Here is a 19,201-nt window from a genome sequence, read left to right on the forward strand (position 1 = left end):
GTTGGCTTCATAGAATGAATTAGGTAGTTTTCCCTCCACTTCGATTTTTTTGAAGAGTTTGAAGAGAATTGGTACTAATTCTTTCTGGAACGTTTGGTAGAATTCACATGTGAAGCCATCTGGTCCTGGACTTTTCTTTTTAGGAAGCTTTTGAATGACTGATTCAATTTCTTTACTTGTGATTGGTTTGTTGAGGTCATCTATGTCTTCTTGAGTCAAAGTTGGTTGTTCATGTCTTTCCAGGAACCCATCCATTTCCTCTAAATTGTTGTATTTATTAGCATAAAGTTGTTCATAGTATCCTGTTATTACCTCCTTTATTTCTGTGAGGTCAGTAGTTATGTCTCCTCTTCCATTTCTGATCTTATTTATTTGCATCCTCTCTCTTCTACTTTTTGTCAATCTTGCTAAGGGCCCATCACTCTTATTGATTTTCTCATAGAACCAACTTCTGGCCTTATTGATTTTCTCTATTGTTTTCATGTTTTCAATTTCATTTATTTGTGCTCTAATCTTTGTTATTTCTTTCCTTTTGCTTGCTTTGGGGTTAGCTTGCTGTTCTTTCTCCAGTTCTTCCAAATGGATAGTTAATTCCTGAATTTTTGCCTTTTCTTCTTTTCTGATATAGGCATTTAGAGCAATAAATTTCCCTCTTAGCACTGCCTTTGCTGCGTCCCATAAGTTTTGATATGTTGTGTTTAATTTTCATTCGCCTCGAGGTATTTGCTAATTTCTCTTGCAATTTCTTCTTTGACCCAGTCGTTGTTTAGGAGTGTGTTGTTGAGCCTCCACGTATTTGTGAATTTTCTGGCACTCTGCCTATTATTGATTTCCAACATCATTCCTTTATGGTCCGAGAAAGTGTTGTGTAAGATTTCAATCTTTTTAAATTTGTTAAGACTTGCTTTGTGACGCAGCATATGGTCTATCTTTGAGAATGATCCATGAGCACTTGAGAAAAAGGTGTATCCTGCTGTTGTGGGATGTAATGTCCTATAAATGTCTATTAAGTCTAGTTCATTTATAGTAATATTCAGATTCTCTATTTCTTTGTTGATCCTCTGTCTAGATGTTCTGTCCCTTGATGAGAGTGGTGAGTTGAAGTCTCCAACTATTATGGTATATGAGTCTATTTCCCTTTTCAGTGTTTGCAGTATATTCCTCACGTATTTTGGGGCATTCTGATTCGGTGCGTAAATATTTATGATTGTTATGACTTCTTGTTTAATTGTTCCTTTTATTAGTATATAGTGTCCTTCTTTGTCTCTTTTAACTGTTTTACATTTGAAGTCTAATTTGTTGGATATTAGTATAGCCACTCCTGCTCTTTTCTGGTTGTTATTTGCATGAAATATCTTTTCCCAACCTTTCACTTTCAACCTATGTTTATCTTTGGGTCTAAGATGTGTTTCCTGTAGACAGCATATAGAAGGATCCTGTTTTTTGATCCATTCTGCCAATCTATGTCTTTTGATTGGGGAATTCAGTCCATTGACATTTAGTGTTATTACTGTTTGGATAATATTTTCCTCTAACATTTTGCCTTTTGTATTATATATATCATATCTGATTTTCCTTCTTTCTACATTCTTTTCCATATCTCTCTCTTCTGTCTTTTTGTATCTGACTCTAGTGCTCCCTTTAGTATTTCTTGCAGAGCTGGTCTCTTGGTCACAAATTCTTTCAGTGACTTTTTGTCTGAGAATGTTTTAATTTCTCCCTCATTTTTGAAGGATAATTTTGCTGGATATAGGAGTCTTGGTTGGCAGTTTTTCTCTTTTAGTATTTTAAATATATCATCCCACTGTCTTCTAGCTTCCATGGTTTCTGCTGAGAAATCTACACAAAGTCTTATTGGGTTTCCCTTGTATGTAATGGATTGTTTTTCTCTTGCTGCTTTCAAGATCTTCTCTTTCTCTTTGACCTCTGACATTCTAACTAGTAAGTGTCTTGGAGAATGCCTATTTGGGTCTAATCTCTTTGGGGTGCGCTGCACTTCTTGGATCTGTAATTTTAGGTCTTTCATAAGAGTTGGGAAATTTTCAGTGATAATTTCTTCCATTAGTTTTTCTCCTCCTTTTCCCTTCTCTTCTCCTTCTGGGACACCCACAACACGTATATTTGTGCGGTTCATATTGTCCTTGAGTTCCCTGATACCCTGTTCAAATTTTTCCATTCTTTTCCCGATAGTTTCTGTTTCTTTTTGGAATTCAGATGTTCCATCCTCCAAATCACTAATTCTATCTTCTGTCTCTTTAATTCTATCATTGTAGCTATCCATTATTTTTTCTATGTTTGCTACTTTATCCTTCACTTCCATAAGTTCTGCGATTTGTTTTTTCAGTTTTTCTATTTCTTCTTTATGTTCAGCCCATGTCCTCTTCATGTCCTCCCTCAATTTATCGATTTCATTTTTGAAGAGGTTTTCCATTTCTGTTCGTATATTCAGCATTAGTTGTCTCAGCTCTTGTGTCTCATTTGAGCTATTGGTTTGTTCCTTTGCCTGAGCCATATTCTCAATCTTGTGAGCGTGGACAGTTATCTTCTGCTGCTGGCGTCTGGGCATTTATTCAGATTTCTCTTGGTGTTGGACCCAGCAAGGTTGTAATATTTTTCTGTGAAATCTCTGGGTTCTGTTTTTCTTATCCTGCCCAGTAGGTGGCGCTCGTGGCACACGTTTGTCTGCGGGTCCCACCAGTAAAAGGTGCTGTGGGACCTTAAACTTTGGAAAACTCTCGCCGTCCTGGGGGTTCGCTAGCCGAAGCGGCTTGAGCCGGCCCGGGGTCCAAACGCAGGGAGGGTGTCCAAACGCAGGGAGGGTTGCTGGTCGCCGCAGCCAGGGAAAGAGCCCATCCGAATTTCCTAGTCGGCCCTGGGCAACAAGCGTGGCGGGAGGGCGCCAGCGGCAGCGGCCCGCCCGAGAGAGTGCACGTTCCCCGGGAGTCACGGGGTCACCGTTCTCCGCGGCCTGGGGGTTTCCGATCCAATTCTCTCAGTTGGTCCGGGGGCTGCGCGTGGTGTGGGCGCCAGTCGCCTTGGTTTCAGGGAACCACCTCTCCAATTCTCCCAGCCGGCCCGGGAAGGGGGAAGGGAGTAACTCCGGCTGCTTGCCACCCCGCCCGGTAAGGCCCGCGCGCCTCGGCGATCTCACCCGAGCTGCTTCTCTCAGCCAGCCAGCCGTTCCAGGATGGGGTATGCTGTCTTTTTTATCTCTGTTGTGGCTTTGGGCGCTTTCTGTATCGTTTCTACTCCCCTAGTAGGTGTCCTGGAGAAGAAACTAAGATCCGCGCGTCTTACTAAGCCTCCATCTTCCAGGAAGTCCCTTCTTTCTTCTTTTTAAAAAAATTTTTTTATTAATTAAAAAAATTCCAGAAAGAAACACAAACATTCCTAATATGTGATCATTCCATTCTACATATATAATCAGTAATTCACAATATCATCACATAGCTGCAGATTCATCATCCTGATCATTTTTAGAACATTTGCATCAATTCAGAAAAAGAAACAAAAAGACAACAGAAAAATTAAATGAAAACAGAGAACAAAACCATACACACCATACCACATACCCCTCCCTTTCATTGATCACTAGCATTTCAAACTGAGTTTAACATTTGTTCCTCCTATTATTTATTTTTATTCCATATGTTCTACTCATCTGTTGACAAGGTAGATAAAAGGAGCATAAGACACAAAGTTTTCACAATCACAGTCACACTGTGAAAGCTACACCATTATACAATCATCATCAAGAAACATGGCTACTGGAACACAGCTCTACATTTTCAGGCAGTTCCCTCCAGCCTCTCCATTTCCTCTTAGATAACAAGGTGATATCTACTTAATGCGTATGAATAACTTCCAGGATAACCTCTCAAATCTGTTTGGAATCTCTCAGCCATTGACACTTTGTCTCATTTCACTCTTTCCCCTTTTGGTCGAGAGGGTTTCCTCAATCTCTTGATGCTGAGTCTCAGCTCATTCTAGGGTTTTCCTCAAACCCTTGATGCCGAGCCCAAGTTCATTCTAATATTTCTGTCCCATGTTGCCAAGAAGGTCCACACCCCTGGGAGTCATGTCCCCCATAGACAGGGAGAGGGTGGTGAGTTTGCTTGTTGTGTTGGCTGGTGAGAGAAGCCACATCTGACCAACAGAGAGGTTCCCTTGGGGGTGACTCTTAGGCCTAATTTTAAGTGGGCTTGACCTATCCTTTGTGGGGTTAAGTTTCATATGAACAAACACCAAGACTGGGGGCTCAGCCTATAGCTTTGGTTGTCCACACTGCTTGAGAGAATATCAAGAATTCAACTTGGGGAGGTTGCATTTCTCCCCATCTCACCATTCCCTGAAGGGGAATTTGCAAATACTTTTTTGCTCACTGATCAAATCACTCTGGGACTCATTGGGGCATCACTCTGGACAAACCAACAAAATCTCTTGTCTTACCCAAGGTTCCATGTACTTATGTTGTTCAACCAAGCTATCTACATAAGTTATATTAGGAAATGCACTAGTCAAAATATAAATTTTGTACTAAATAAATATTTTTTGCTTTAGTCTCACACATAAGTTGAAATTTTAAAATATTAATTACCATCTAATTTCAGCACCCTGCAGTAATGGCATTCCTTTGTTCTTTCTCATGCAAAAACATTTTTTAAATTTGTAAATTTAGTCACTGTCATTATACACTCTAGGCAATCCTAGATTATACCATCTTAATCTTTGTCGTCTATCTTTCTTTCTGATTTCATTATACACTCTAGGCAATCCTAGATTATACCATCTTAATCTTTGTCATCTATCTTTCTTTCTGATTTCATTTGTGCCTCCAGCCCTCCTCCCTCTATCATTCTCACATTCAGTTTCATTCAGTGTTTTAACATAATTGTATTACAGTTAGGTAGCATTGTACTGTCCATTTCTGAGTTTTTACATGCAGTCCTGTTGCACAATCTGTATCCCTTCAGCTCCAATTACCCAATATCTTACCCTATTTCTATCTCCTGATGGTCTCTGTTAGCAACGAAATTCTCCAAGTTTATTCACTAATGTCAATTCATATCAGTGAGACCATACAGTATTTGTCCTTTTGTTTCTGGCTAATCTCACACAGCATAATGTCCTTAAGGTCCATCCATGTTGTTACAAACTTCATAACTCTATTCTGTCTTACTGCTACATAATATTCCATTGTATGTATATACCACAATTTGTTTAGCCACTTGTCTGTTGATGGACATTTTGGCTATTTCCATCTCTTGGTAATAAACATTGGTTTGCAAATGTCCGTTTGTGTCCTTCCCTTCATGTCCTTTGAGTAGAGACAGCATATAGATGGTTCCCATTCCCTAATCCACTATTCCCCCGATTGGGAAGCTTAACCCCTCAACATCAGTGTTCTTACTGCCCAGGCTTTTTGCCTTTTGGCTTTTATATGTCCTTCTAATTTTCCTTCTTTTTACCTTTAATCATGGTGTTCCTTTCTATATTCTTCTCCACACCTCTCTCTTCTGCCTTCGTATCTGTCTCTAGTGCCCCCTTTAGTATTTCTTGCAGAACTGGTCTCTTGGTCATGAATTCTCTCAGTGTTTTTTTTGTCTGAAAATGTTTTAATTTCTCCCTCATTTTTGAAGGACAATTTTGCTGGATATAGAATTCTTAGTTGGCAGTTTTTCTCTTAATATTTTAAATATACCATCTGCTGTCTTCTTGCCTCCACGGTTTCTGTTGAGAAATCTACACATAGTCTTGTTGGGCTTCCCTTGTATATGATTAATTGCATTTCTCTTGCTGCTTTCAAGATTCTCTCTTTCTCTTTGAGCTCTGACATTCTGATTAGTAAATGTCTTGGAATATATCTATTTAGATCTGTTCTCTTTGGGGTATGCTGCACTTCTTGGATCTGACATTTTAAGTCCTTCATAAGAGCTGGGAAATTTTCAGTGATAATTTCCTCCATTAGTTTTTCTCCTCATTTTCCCTTCTCTTCTCCTTCTGGGACACACACAACATGTATATTTGTGCTGTTCATATTGTCCTTCAATTCTCTGAGTCCCTGCTCATATTTTTCCATTTTTTCCCTGTATTTTCTTTTTCTTGTCGGATTTCAGATGTTCCATCCTCCAGTTCAGAAATCCTATGTTCTGTCTCTCAAAATCTACCATTGTAGGTTTCCATTGTTTTTTCCATCTCTTCTACCATGCCTTTCATTCCCCTAAGTTCTGTGATTTGTTTTTTCAGACTTTTGATTTCTTCTTTTTGTTCATTCCTTGCCTTCTTTATATCCTCCCTCAATTCACTGATTTTGTTTTTGATGAGGTTTTCCATGTCTATTCGTATACTCTGAATTAAATGTTTCAGCTCCTGTATCTCATTTGAATTGTTGGTTTGTTCCTTTGACTGGGCCATATCTTCAATTTTCCTAGTGTGATTTGTTTTTTTTTTTGCTGGTGTCTAGGCATTTAATTACCTTAATTGGTTTATTCTGGAGATTGCTTGCACTTCTTTTACCTAGGGTTTTCTTGCTGGATGAATTTGTTTTCTCTTTGTTCTTTGACCTTCAGTTCAGCTTTTTCTGGGCCTCTAGCTTAGGTTTTGTTTAACAAAGGATAATTTTTCAGTTCTTGTTTTCTTGTTTATTGCCCTGTTTTTAAGGTGCCTTTTCCCTCCCCACTCTTAGGAGGGTCTACATAGGTATTATAGACTCCAACCATGTTTTCCTGGACTAAACTGACCTCCTATCAGGAGGAAGGAGTCACCTGCATCACTTTTCTCTGAATGTGAGACCCAGCAGGTTAAAAGACTTTTCTGTGAAGTCTCTGGGCTCTGTTTTTCTTATCCTGCCCAGTATGTGGCACTTGTCTGCCTGTGAGTCCCACCAGCAAAAGATGTTGTGGTTCCTTTAACTTTGGCAGACTCTCCCTGCTGGGGCATGGTGGAGACAGAGGAGCATTTTTAGGCTGGTTTTCATGGCTTCAAATTACCAAGCCCTGGGGTCTGAATTCCTTGAGAGATGGATTTCACCTGAGTTGGGTTTCACCCCTCCTCTGGGGAAGGCACAGGCTCAAGACAAGCCTTTAATGGAGCTTGTTTCTGCCTATGCCTGGGGCAGTTGCAGTCTGAGGAGCCCTGCCAATGTATCCAAAGGCAGTCAAGCCTTTGTACAAACAGAGCCACAAAAACCTCTCTTTCTTTCTCCTTTTTTCCTTTTTCCATCAGCCCTGCCTCCTTGGAACTGGGGCAAAAATGAGTGACCTCTGCTTTGACCAGGTTCACCTGAGGTGGGGGCCTATTTTTAGTAGTCAGAATTTTCCCACAATTAATTAATTGTTAATTAATTAATTCCACAATTGGCATTTGGTTGGGCTCAGTCCCTGCTGTTGGTAAAGTCTCTTTTCTTTCCCCTCTGGGAAGCAGCTGTCGGGGAGGGGTGCCGGCCACCACAGCTTGGGGAACTTATGGTTCTGGGGGAGCTTGCTGCTGGTTCAGCTTGTCCAGACTGGGGTACATTATGTGTCTGGCCACTGACATGGCCCCAAGAGCTGTTCTGTATTGTTTCTGGTTATTTAGTAGTTGTTCTGGAAGATGAACTAAAACATGCACATTGCTAAACCACCATCTTGGCCTGCTCCAGCTATTTTTTTAAATAAACAGGGGGGAAAAGGGTAGTTCAGCAGTGGAATTCTCACTGGCCATGTGGGAGACCCAAGTTTGAATCCCGGCCCATGCACTTACCAAACAAACAAGCAGACAAAGAAACAGAAATTCAACAAATGGTGCTGCAATAAAGGGATACTCACATGGAAAAAGAATACATGCAGGATACAAAAAACCCCAAATACCTAAACAGATGTTTTTTTAAATCTAAGTTCTGATTTTATCTTTCGGAATTCACTGGTTCTTAAAACAGGCTTTAAGGAAAGGCCCAAAATCTGAAAAACTAATAGGGACTGTGTAACCCAGCCTAAGAAGGTACTTTAAATTGTCCCAAGTTACTTTTCACTTAAGAGGAACAATGGGGCAGGCCACAGTGACTCAGCAGGTACAGTTCTCACCTGTCATGCTGGAGACCCGGGTTTGATTCCCAGTGCCTGCCATGCAAAAAGAAAAAAAGAAACAATGGATTTCCACTAAATCCTGAAATTCTACATCAGGTTGGACTGCCCAGAACATATAAAAGTACTACTATGCAGCTTAAAAGATCTCTTTTGAGTAAATGGTAGCCATTATCATAACTTTCTCAAATGACACATCATTACCACCTATCTCTTACTATACCAAAACATGCTGGAGAATAAAATGTGCCTTTCCAGTTATCATCATATATAAGCAATTAAGTAGAAATGTGCCTTTCTACTTATCATAACATATAACAATTATAGCTACCAAATGCTTTTTTATCTTTAAGAGTATTTTAAAAGGTTTTATAAGAGCAGAGTAGAACATTTGAGCATATAAAATTCAAATATTAAGTCTTTCATGAAAATTTACCTCCTTACATGAAAGTTAATACATAAGTTACATTTAAATGTATCATAAATATTTCAAAAATTAGGTTTGTTTAATATATGAAGGGGAGGAGTAAAGATGGTTTATATATTCAATTCAAATTGCATTAAAAACCAAATACACAATATAAACAGAAGTGAAATTTTCCTAAAAGGAAGTGAAAATTCACTAACCTCTCACTCCACAAGTAGTTAAATTAGACTAAAGAGGAGAAATATGCCTGGATAAAGATACTTTTTCATTTGGTATGTGTAAAAAATGAAAATAAATTTCATGTTGCCAAAATAACTGACTAAATTTTATGGTTATATAGTCTAAAATATATAATTTTACTTTTATAATCAAGTCACATGGGGAAATAAGTTAGCACAATCATTTGAACTGTGGTTGCCTACATATTGGGCAGACATTTTTCATTTTTTGTATTTCTTGTTTTATTTTTAGTTTTTTTGTCCAGGTAAAACACTTCAAAAGATGTCCTGTTTCAAATGGACAATGCAAGCATTTTCCTTTGACTTTAGGCAAATCACACAAGTTTCAATGGCATGAAGAGGAATAGATTCCAACATGTTCTTCATTATTTTTGTCTCTTTGCTCTCTAGCTCTCTGATATCTTAGCTACTAAAATGATATGATGGCTGAGAATTCTTGGAATTGGAAGGCTTGTGTGATTTTATCATCATTTACCTTAGTACATGATTCTGGAGTCATTCTCTTTTTTAGAATCTAGAACAATCAAAGGTCTCTTCTACTTGTGTTGAGTTTTCTAGTTTGGTTCTTTCAGGTATTTTTTTTTTTAACATTTCCTTTATCTTCAGCAAGTGAATTCTCATGAAATGTTCACCATCTGTTGTAATGTGGTGGAAGGGGAGGATTCACTTTATTGCATGAAGTACACTCCAATAGTCATCTAGAGAAATTTTAGGATCTTCCTCAAAAGAATCTGCATCACTCTCCTGATACAGATATAGAGCAACATCTTCCTCAGAGTTCTTGTCCTTTACCTGAAGGCTATAATCTTCTGATCCAGAGATATAACTTCAGATTCTACACTGATGTGATCTGAAACTGAATCCTGAGCCAAAAAATCTCATTGTGTTCCCTCATTCCAGCATCAAAGATCCAGATATGATGGAGTTTGTGGATATGCTGCATATGCTTCTTTTACAACATCTCCCTTATTATATTTTGAGCAAGAATTTCATAAAAAAGGGAAATTGTTTCAAAATGTAGCACACAAAACCTTTGAGGATGTGGCTCTTACTAAATTTAAGCAAAGCAAAAATAATGATTAAGATCACAGTGTTCAGCAGTTAACAGTAATGCAATAAAATTTAATAACTTCATTTTGTTCATTGGTCAATGAACAACCAATACTAACTTCTTTCTTAGGAAATGGTCAATTTTTTATTTTACAAATATATTATGTACCTAAGACAAATTTTGATTTAAAGGGTATTGTTATAAATGTAGGCTGCCTGAAACCTAGAGGGCCCAGCCTATTCAGAATATCAGCTAGTTCCATCTCCCTGACCCCATATTATTGACAGCTACTTCCAACATGAAAAAGTTAGAATGGCCATAACCTAAATGCCCCTGAAGAGTGGGATAGAAAGATCAAAGGTGATGATGGAGTTCTGCAGAGAAGGTAAGGTTTAACAAATGAATATGATTGCTGAATCATTATATTGATATTTCTTTTAGTCCACAATCTCTTAGAGCAGCTAGAAGTCAAAACCTAAAATTTTGGAATTGTAACCCACACCAAACTCTGAAATCTTTTCTACAACTAATTGTTGTGCTGTGCTTTGTAATTTATTGCTTTTTTATGTATATGTTATTTTTCACAAAAAAGTTGATTGTGATGATAAAAAATATTTATTCCTTCTAGCCTCCTATATTCTGGAGCAACTGGAAGGAAAAATCTGAACAGATGTTATGGAAACCCATGGAAAACTCTGGGGCTGGCCTGTAACTACTTGTTGAAGAGTGCTTTGAAAATTATTGCTTTTTTGCTTCCATGCTTTGTATATATGCTATATTATACAATAAAAAGTTTTTAAAAAATGTAGGCTGGTGAAGAACTGAACTGATTTCATTTGGTTAATTCAAGTCCATGACTTTTAATTAAATAGACTCAGATCTATAGAATTTCAGTTCAGAATCACTAAATAATACTGTTGCTATTAGAATCTTGATGGCTTGATTCTCACTGTTTGGTGCTGTATCTGGGGCATAAGAGCAGCGCTAGTTGGGGAGGGTGTCCTGGAGGACAGCAGTGAGAGAAAGTGTTATAAATCATCATATCATTAGCAAAGAATATGGAAAGTGATAGATTACCAGATAACCCAATTGGCCTTTCTGAATACTTACATATATTTTGCTGTTAATATAAATATGCATTCCAGCATTTTCAATTTAAAACCATTCTGAAATAATTTCCTTCACTTTTATCAAAATGTGCATTCCTTAAGTCAAGCTTCTTGCTTGTTTTCTAGATTGCAATGGTGTTGAATCTACAAAATCTCTTAAAATCCATCCTCAATTCTGAGGGAACATCCTATTTTGATCACTGCTTCTAGCAGAAGTAAAAGGGAAATGTGAGAAGATTTCTATAGACAGGTGAGAAGGATTCTCATTAAAATAAATAATATTTCCAATGCCATATTGTCTCAATTTGTAAAATAATTGAAGTCATAAATGATGAAAGGAAGATATTATAGGCATCTACACAGAAAATGGCTTGTTCAGTGGATTAAAGAAAGAAGTAAATCTGTGAAGAAGTGAGAAGCAAACTGAGAGTTAATTATTTTGATTCCTTTGTGGTTCTGTAGCTATCACCATCTAAATATTTAAAGAAAACCAGTTATCTAAAAATTGGTAATATGCAAGTATTTGATATTAAGTAGAAAATGTATCTTTACACTTGCTTGATTTTAAAATTCTACTTATGGTTGATGTAGAAGTTCAAATATAAAAAATCATGTTAATGTTTTCTGAAAAATCAATCACCAAGTATAAGTATAGGCACTATTCAAAACTTATTCATGCCAATTTTATTAAACATTTATTTCCTATATATCAAAAACTTTTAACAATAAAGTGAATTCATGAAACTACTCTTTTATTTCCATAACATTTGTGAAACTTGAGCTTGGACACGCTTCTTTAAACCTCCTCATCCATGCAATTCAGATATCACTATATAACTCAGGTATGCAAAGAATGCTGCAAGAAGTAATATGAAATAACAGTCTGTCATTATCAGTTCATAACCACACATTAGCTTCCTTTTGCTTTCTTCCTTATCTAAGTGAATGTAGTAGTTTCTCTAGGTGCCTAGGTGCCATATACACATATGTAACAATGTCCAAAGAAGACATAGTGAAAAAACAATTTATTACAACACAGATTTAAGGAGAGTGATCAGAATAAAGGTCAATTTGAAGGCTCCCTTCATAAAAATAAATGGTGACCCTGATAGTTTGGTTATCTTAGGATATTTATAAATTCTAATTACTAGTATGAATTTTTCCTTACAGTATAAAAATTATAATCAAATGACTATTTCTTCAGTAGTAATGCATACAAATTCTGTTGGCCCTTTGGGTTGTGGTATCTAAAAAATAGAATAATTACTATTATGCTTAATGTAGAGTTTCTACCATTGTTAAATTTTTCCTAGTGCTAGTGATAACAAAATGTCACATATTATAAATTTATTTCAGTTGGCTCAGATTGATCTAGTTCTATTTTAGGATGACAGATTTCTTAAAAGTTAGGAAATTTTTTGTGATTGTAGATTTTATAGCTTAAACTTGGTACTCCATTATAGGAATATGGAGGAAAATATTTAAGCATCAGAATGGGACCCAAAGTTCACTGCAACTTGAAGATTTTTATCAAAGTTAGTGTAAATGTTCTCAAATGGAATTTGTTTTGTAATAAAAGTCAAATTATGTATGTTAAAACAATTTTATAATAATCAAAAGTTTTTATGCTGCAAGAGAAGTAATATTTCTAACTGGAATAAATGTAAATAGTATAAAACCACCCTAACACATGGTTACTGGGACTCTCTCCAAATCAAGATGGTATGGATAATTCATTGACCACCATGTATGAGTGGCCTTCAGAATTGATTTAAACTCCCTTTGGAAGAATTCCTCCTAAGATACTCTACCAGTTGGTCTCCATTTTCTAAGTATAAAATAAATGCAAAAATTACATACTGGTAACTCAAATACAAGTAGATTAATTCTCAAAAAATTTTTCTATTTAGAAATTTCTATAGGATTGCAAGTGGAATGGACTTTAAGTAGTCACTGAACCCATCAGGGTTGCAATCAGTAGTGGATTTTTGTTCCATGGAAAAACAAGCTAGGATTTTGAATGCAGATTTAACATCACACTAGCTCAAACTTAAAATAAATGAAAAAGATTTTGTATTTTCTACAAAACATAAAACTGATATTTAGATCTTAGGAGTCATCTATTTTATGCCTATGCCTGACAGAAGTTTGTTTTGGTAGAGCAGAATATAAATTTATGATACCACAAAAATTAATATCTTTGAATGTTCTTAGAAATATATTCCCTGAGGCATTTCTAAATATAATCTTGCCAAATATCCTTAAACTACTGGTCACAGTAATGCACTTCATTCCTCTAGATGTTTACTTTACAATTTTGAGTTAGTCTGACTTAGGCATTGCTTCTCTGGACATTCCAAAAAGCAATCTTCAGAGACAGTTCAGGAAACCCTGCGATTCTGTACCTATCTATCTTACTGAAGAATAGGGGAAAGGTAATGTGGCCTAGAGTATTATTAGGAGAGCTATTTGGGGAAACTGATATGATAAAGGGCAAGGAATCAAAGACAAGGATTTATTGTTCAAAAATGACCATTTTTAAGTATTGCATAGATGTGCAGCAGTAGATAGACTGATAAAATTAGTGACCTGCAAAATAAACTGGAACCTGATTATTTATTTCCAGGAACTAGCATTACTGTAATAGATGTTTGGGAAATAGAAAAGAAAAGAAAAAAGAATAAACATTCCCTTCCTTTGCATACTAATGTAGAAAACAATATATTATTGAGTGGAAAAAGGAATTCTCAGAGGAAATCAACACACAAATGATAGCAAAGCTTTTATTCTCTTAATGATTGGATTCTTTCTACCCACCACTGCACTGCTACAATTATATAGCCTCAGCTCAAAATGCACACATAGAAGTCTACCAATCTCTCACTACCATGCACAAATATGTACATTTAAAAGTTGTCTTCACACAGGTAAACCTTCAGGAAATCAATTTATTATAACATCTTATCTGGCTCAAATAATAATTATAAAAATTTGTTATTAAGTGCTCTAAGTTCATCATATCAGTTAATCATGACAAGGATGCATATTTTGAAATGTCTTCTTACTTCTATTATGCTAATACGAACACTGAAGCTTCTACAAGTTAGAAACTATCCAAATAGCTAATAAGCACAGAATCAGGACCCTGTTTGTTCTGTAACTGAGAACAGAAGGAAATTTCTAATTTTAGTACTTTTTACAGATGTTGAATGTTAAAACTGAGTAAATGAAGGATTCTAACACTTCAGAATGAAGGGTACCACAACCCAATGTTTGACTGGCTTTGCATTTTATAATAATGGCTGATATTGACCACATTTCACTTATATGGTCCTGTCTTAATACAGAAAAGGAGGTAGCTGATCATACTTCTAACCACTCTTCTTCCACAAACACACACACACACAGATATTCATTATAAATATATGCATGTGCTCACATAGAGACCCAATTCCTGATTCATGTCTCTTCTTTCCACCATGGTCTGCTGAGAGTTCATTTTAATTCTTCTTCTCCCAAATCCCCTTCCAATAACTTTCTGTTCCATATATTATCTGAATTTATTTCCAAAAATGAGATTATTTGGTAATTTTTCTAAATGGATGAAAGTAGCAACTTTGCACATATCTGGAAAGTTAAAATGCATTCCTGAAGAAATAAGGCTGGAGGTGGTATTAGATTCTCTTCTAAAATCTGGAAGTCCCAGAATGGCCAGAGAAGCAATAACAGAATCAGATTCAAATAACATATTTTAAACAGTTGTACTGAAGTGGCATTCCAATTAAAAAAAACTGGCATAATGAATATATTGGGAAAAGTTCTGACTCACGTATACACATATAAAAACATCATCACAATGAAAAAATGAATATACCATCTCTCTCGCAGTTTCTTGATTTTGTCCTTTGTAATTCTAACTTTCCACCTGTTTTAGTTTCTACACTGCTAAAACACATATCATACATTGGTTGGGTTAATAACATGAATTTATTGGATCATGGTTGTAGAGCTATCTTTGGGGATGGATATTTTCCAGATAGCTGCCAATCTTTAGGGTTCCTTGGCTTTTCAGTCACACAGCAATGTACATGGCAACAATCTCCTCCTTTCTCTTCCTGTTTCTGTTGACTTCCAGCTTCTTACTTCTCCTGTGGCTTCTCTTTATGGGGCAAATTTCCCTTGCTTATAAAGACTTCAACCATATTGGATTAAGGCCAACTTTCATACAGATTGGATACAGCATTACTAGTAACATCTTCAATAATCCTACTCATAAGAATAAGCTCACATCCACAGGACCAGGGGTTGTTATCTGAAAATACCATTTTTAGAGGACATGATCTGATCCCCAACACTGCTCCTCTGGCAATGCTCAGGAAAATACTGATCTGCCTTCTGTCAATATGGATTAATTTGAATTTCTTAGAATTTTGTAAAACAAAAACACAGTATGAACTGTTAGATGGGGAATGGATTTGAATTCTTTCACATAAATTATGTATCCTGAGGTTCATTCATACTGTGCATATATCAATACTTTTTCTTTGCTGGAGAATATTCTGAGGTATGAAAAGGCCACATTTTCTTTTTGCCCATTTCCCACTGATGGACATTTTCTTGAGTCCATATTTTGGCTATCACTGATAAAGCTGCTGTACGTGTTCATGCACAAATAATTTCATGGAAAAAACTGCTGTGTATTTATCCAGATCTTAGAAATAACTTTGCATATTTATGTGACACCTGAGACTCAGAGTTAGAGTGGTTGAATTTCTGGTCATACAGGAAGTGTTAATTTAATATTTTAAATAAATTTCCAAGCATTTTTTCAGAAGTGGTTTTTCATTTTACATGCCCATAAGCAACATATGAGAGTTTGATTACTCCACATACTAACCAACAGTTGATATTATTAGTCTTTAATTTTAGCCATTGTAATGAATATGCAAGAGTACCACTGTGGCATTCATTTGCATTCACCTAACATTGAACAGTGTCTAGCACCTTTTTTCATATACTTATTTTCAATGAGTTTATCATAGTTGACAAATTATTTGCCCATATTTTATTGGGTTGTTAATTATGTTCTTTTGGGGGCTTTCAGAGATAATTTATATATTTGAATAGTTTTTAAACAACTATATGATTTTAAAATGTTTTCTTTCTGAGTGTAACTTGATCATTTCTTATGTTAACAATCTCCCTCTTATACCAAAAGTTTTCATTTTGATGAAGTTCAATTTATCATTTTATTTATTTATGGATCAGACTTTCATATCATAGCTGACAAGTATTTAGTAATCCAATATCATGGAAATTTTCCTCTATGTTTTATTCTAAACAATTTATTTTTAATTTTCATAAATATCTATGATCCACTTTGAATGAATTTTTTAAATGGCATGAAATATAAATATTTTCTGTGCATATGAATGTCCAATGATTCCACAACCATTTGTGTAAATGCTATCATTTCTCCACTGAATTGCTTATAGCTCTTTACATGTATTTCTGGACTTTCTAGGATATACCATTAATTTAATTGTTCATCTTAATATACCACACTGGTTTGATTTTTTTGCTTTATAACATAACTTGAAATCAAGCAGTGTAATTTCACCAACTAGTTCTTTTATAAATTTGTGTGGGCTGATCTAGATCCTTTGCATTTCATTTAAATATTAGACTCTGTTTTAAAATTTGGGGAGGAAAGGCCTACTCAGATTTTGGAGTGATTGCATTGAGTCTAAGGATTAATTTGGAGGAAGTATTAGCATTTTAATAAGGTTGATGCTTCTGCTCTTTCAACACAGAATTTCATTCCATATATTAGGATATGCTTTAATTTCTTTAGGCAAAGCTCTGTAGTTTTTAAGAGTATTTGTGCTGCACATATTTTGTCATATTTCCTTTAAGTATTGCATATTTTTAATGTCCTTATGAATGACATTTAAAAATTCAATTTCTTGCTCTGTTACTAGCACACAAATTGTTCATTTTATACATTTATCTTCTGTCCAAAACTCTGCTATACTTCCTTATGTATAAAAAAAACCCAAACAGTTAGCCTGGATGGATAGCAAGAAACAAAACCCTGTCTATTTTTACAGGTGCTATTATTGTCTATGGAAAGTAAAAAAAAATGTAAGAAAAATTTACAATTGTTGTTATCAGAGAAATTCTGGACTGATATAATGAGTTAAGATGTATTCTATTCTCACCTTTTCTGGAAATGATTTTGTAGAATTGATATTATTTCTTCTTTAATATTTAGTAGAGTTCATGAGTTAAGTTATATGGACAAGGGGTTTCCAGTTGGAAAGATTTGAAACTACAAATTCAAAATTTTTAAGATATATACAGAGCTTTTTATCTCTGTGTGTGTGTGTGTGTGTATAGATATATATGTTCATAATACAGCTTTTCCTCTCAAAATGAAACTGCACTTTATGGTCTTTAATGACAGTGGAACCAGGAGAGGGTTCCAATTGTTGAGTCTCTAGACTAATTGGTCTAGGCAACCACTCAAGGTTGGCAACTGGGAAATTCCATACCAAAGGGGCTGCAGATCCTCATGCAAGGTGTCCTAATACCTTTATGTTCCCTTGGCATTCACCAAATTGTTATCACCCAAGTAGACTTGTTGCCAAATGTGCATAGAAGTCAATGTTTTGACATCAGGATTTCAAGAAAATGAAGAGTGTATTGCAAGGGGGCCCACCAAAGAGATAGGAGAAAGCTCAAATCTGTCTCATCGAGCTATAGAGGATTGGGACATTTTTATGCATCTTGGAGGGGGTGGCTTAGGGAAATGGGAGAGTTTGGATTGAGATGACATAGTTCAGGAAATAGGGTTAAGTGGAACATGCACTATTACAAACCATTGTCAGTTCATAAATTGCATTTCCAAAACGACAGTTTAATGTGTTGAGTGGGCATGATTTTTATTATTATAATTAAATATAGGCAACAGTAGGTAGGGGTTTCTTCTATTTGAGCATGCCCAAATGGTGATGAACGGGTTTTGGTTATTCTGCAGGAGAAGAAGAAAACAGGAACTTATCTCTAAGTGAAGCAAGTCTCTCATTAGTAATCATAAGGAGGTGGGTTTTCAAAGAAATGGAAAGGGAAACTTTTTTTAAGAAAGTAAGAGATTTCTCTGAAAGTGGGTTAGATAGCAGTGGTTTCAAAAGTTGTCTTATCTAACAATTCTTTGCCTGATCCAAGGATATGAAGATTTTCTTCTGTGTTTCATTTAAAGTATTTTTTATCTTTTATTTTGTGTAAATATCCATAATCCACTTTCAATTAATATGTATATAATGTGTGAGCTAAAGGTCAAGGCTTATTTTCTGTGTGTGGGTAACCAATTTTTCCACCAACATTTGTTGAAAACACTATCCATCCTCCAAAGAGTTGCCTACAGCCTTTGTTAGATTTACTTGACCATATATGTGTGGATACACTTCTGGATTCTTTAAGCTGTTCAACTGATTTTGTAACTGCAACTTTATAATGTATTGCAATCAGGAAGTGTAATTTCTCCAAATTTGTTATTTTTAAAATATTTGTAGGCTAATCTAGATGCATTGCATTTCCATGTAAATTTGGAATTAGATGTTAAATTTCTAAAAAAATAACCCTAAAAGCTAGCTTGGTGGTATTTGGGAGGATAGCATTCAATATAGGAATCAGTTTTGTGGTTATGCAAAGGTATTTTAAAATTATTTAATTGCCTCATTTATGAGGTAATCTGTTTAAGGAAATTCCATTCCATTTACTATAGTAATATTTAATTTTCTCTTTTAAAGTCATACAGTCCTTAGTGTAGATGATTTACACATATTTTTCATATTTAATTAACTACTAATAGATATTAAAATTAATGTATTAGGTATTGTTATGCCTTTATAATAACATTTTAAAATCACTGCCTGATAATTTGTTAAAAATAAGATCTTAAAACAATTTTAAAGTAAAATCTCTATAATCAATTTTCATATATTTATTTCACTTTCCCCAAATCAGCTAATCACATTTATTTTAAAAAAAACATCATCCAGATTAAATGAGAGAAATAAAACTGTCTGCATTTACTGGCAATATTATTGCCTAAGAATTAAATCCTAAGTAATGTAAAGAAAATCCATTATATTTTATGAGTATCAGAGAAATGTTGGCCTAATAGAATGAGTTGTTATATTTCTCTTTTGTTCCTTTTGCTGGGACTGTTTGTGTAGAATTGGTATTATTTCTACTTTAATGCTTGATAGAATTTACTTAAACAGTTATATGGACTTGGAGATTCTTTGTGG

At 35.3% G+C, this 19,201-nt stretch overlaps 1 pseudogene; it reads right to left on the minus strand.

The window, feature by feature from the left end:
- Positions 1–15,211, minus strand: part of LOC143680415 (E3 ubiquitin-protein ligase Mdm2 pseudogene) — a 52,926-nt pseudogene extending 37,715 nt beyond the window's left edge.
- Between the last annotated feature and the right edge of the window lie 3,990 nt (positions 15,212–19,201).

This window comes from Tamandua tetradactyla, chromosome 4 (assembly GCF_023851605.1).
Source record: "Tamandua tetradactyla isolate mTamTet1 chromosome 4, mTamTet1.pri, whole genome shotgun sequence".
Classification (NCBI taxonomy): Eukaryota; Metazoa; Chordata; class Mammalia; order Pilosa; family Myrmecophagidae; genus Tamandua; species Tamandua tetradactyla.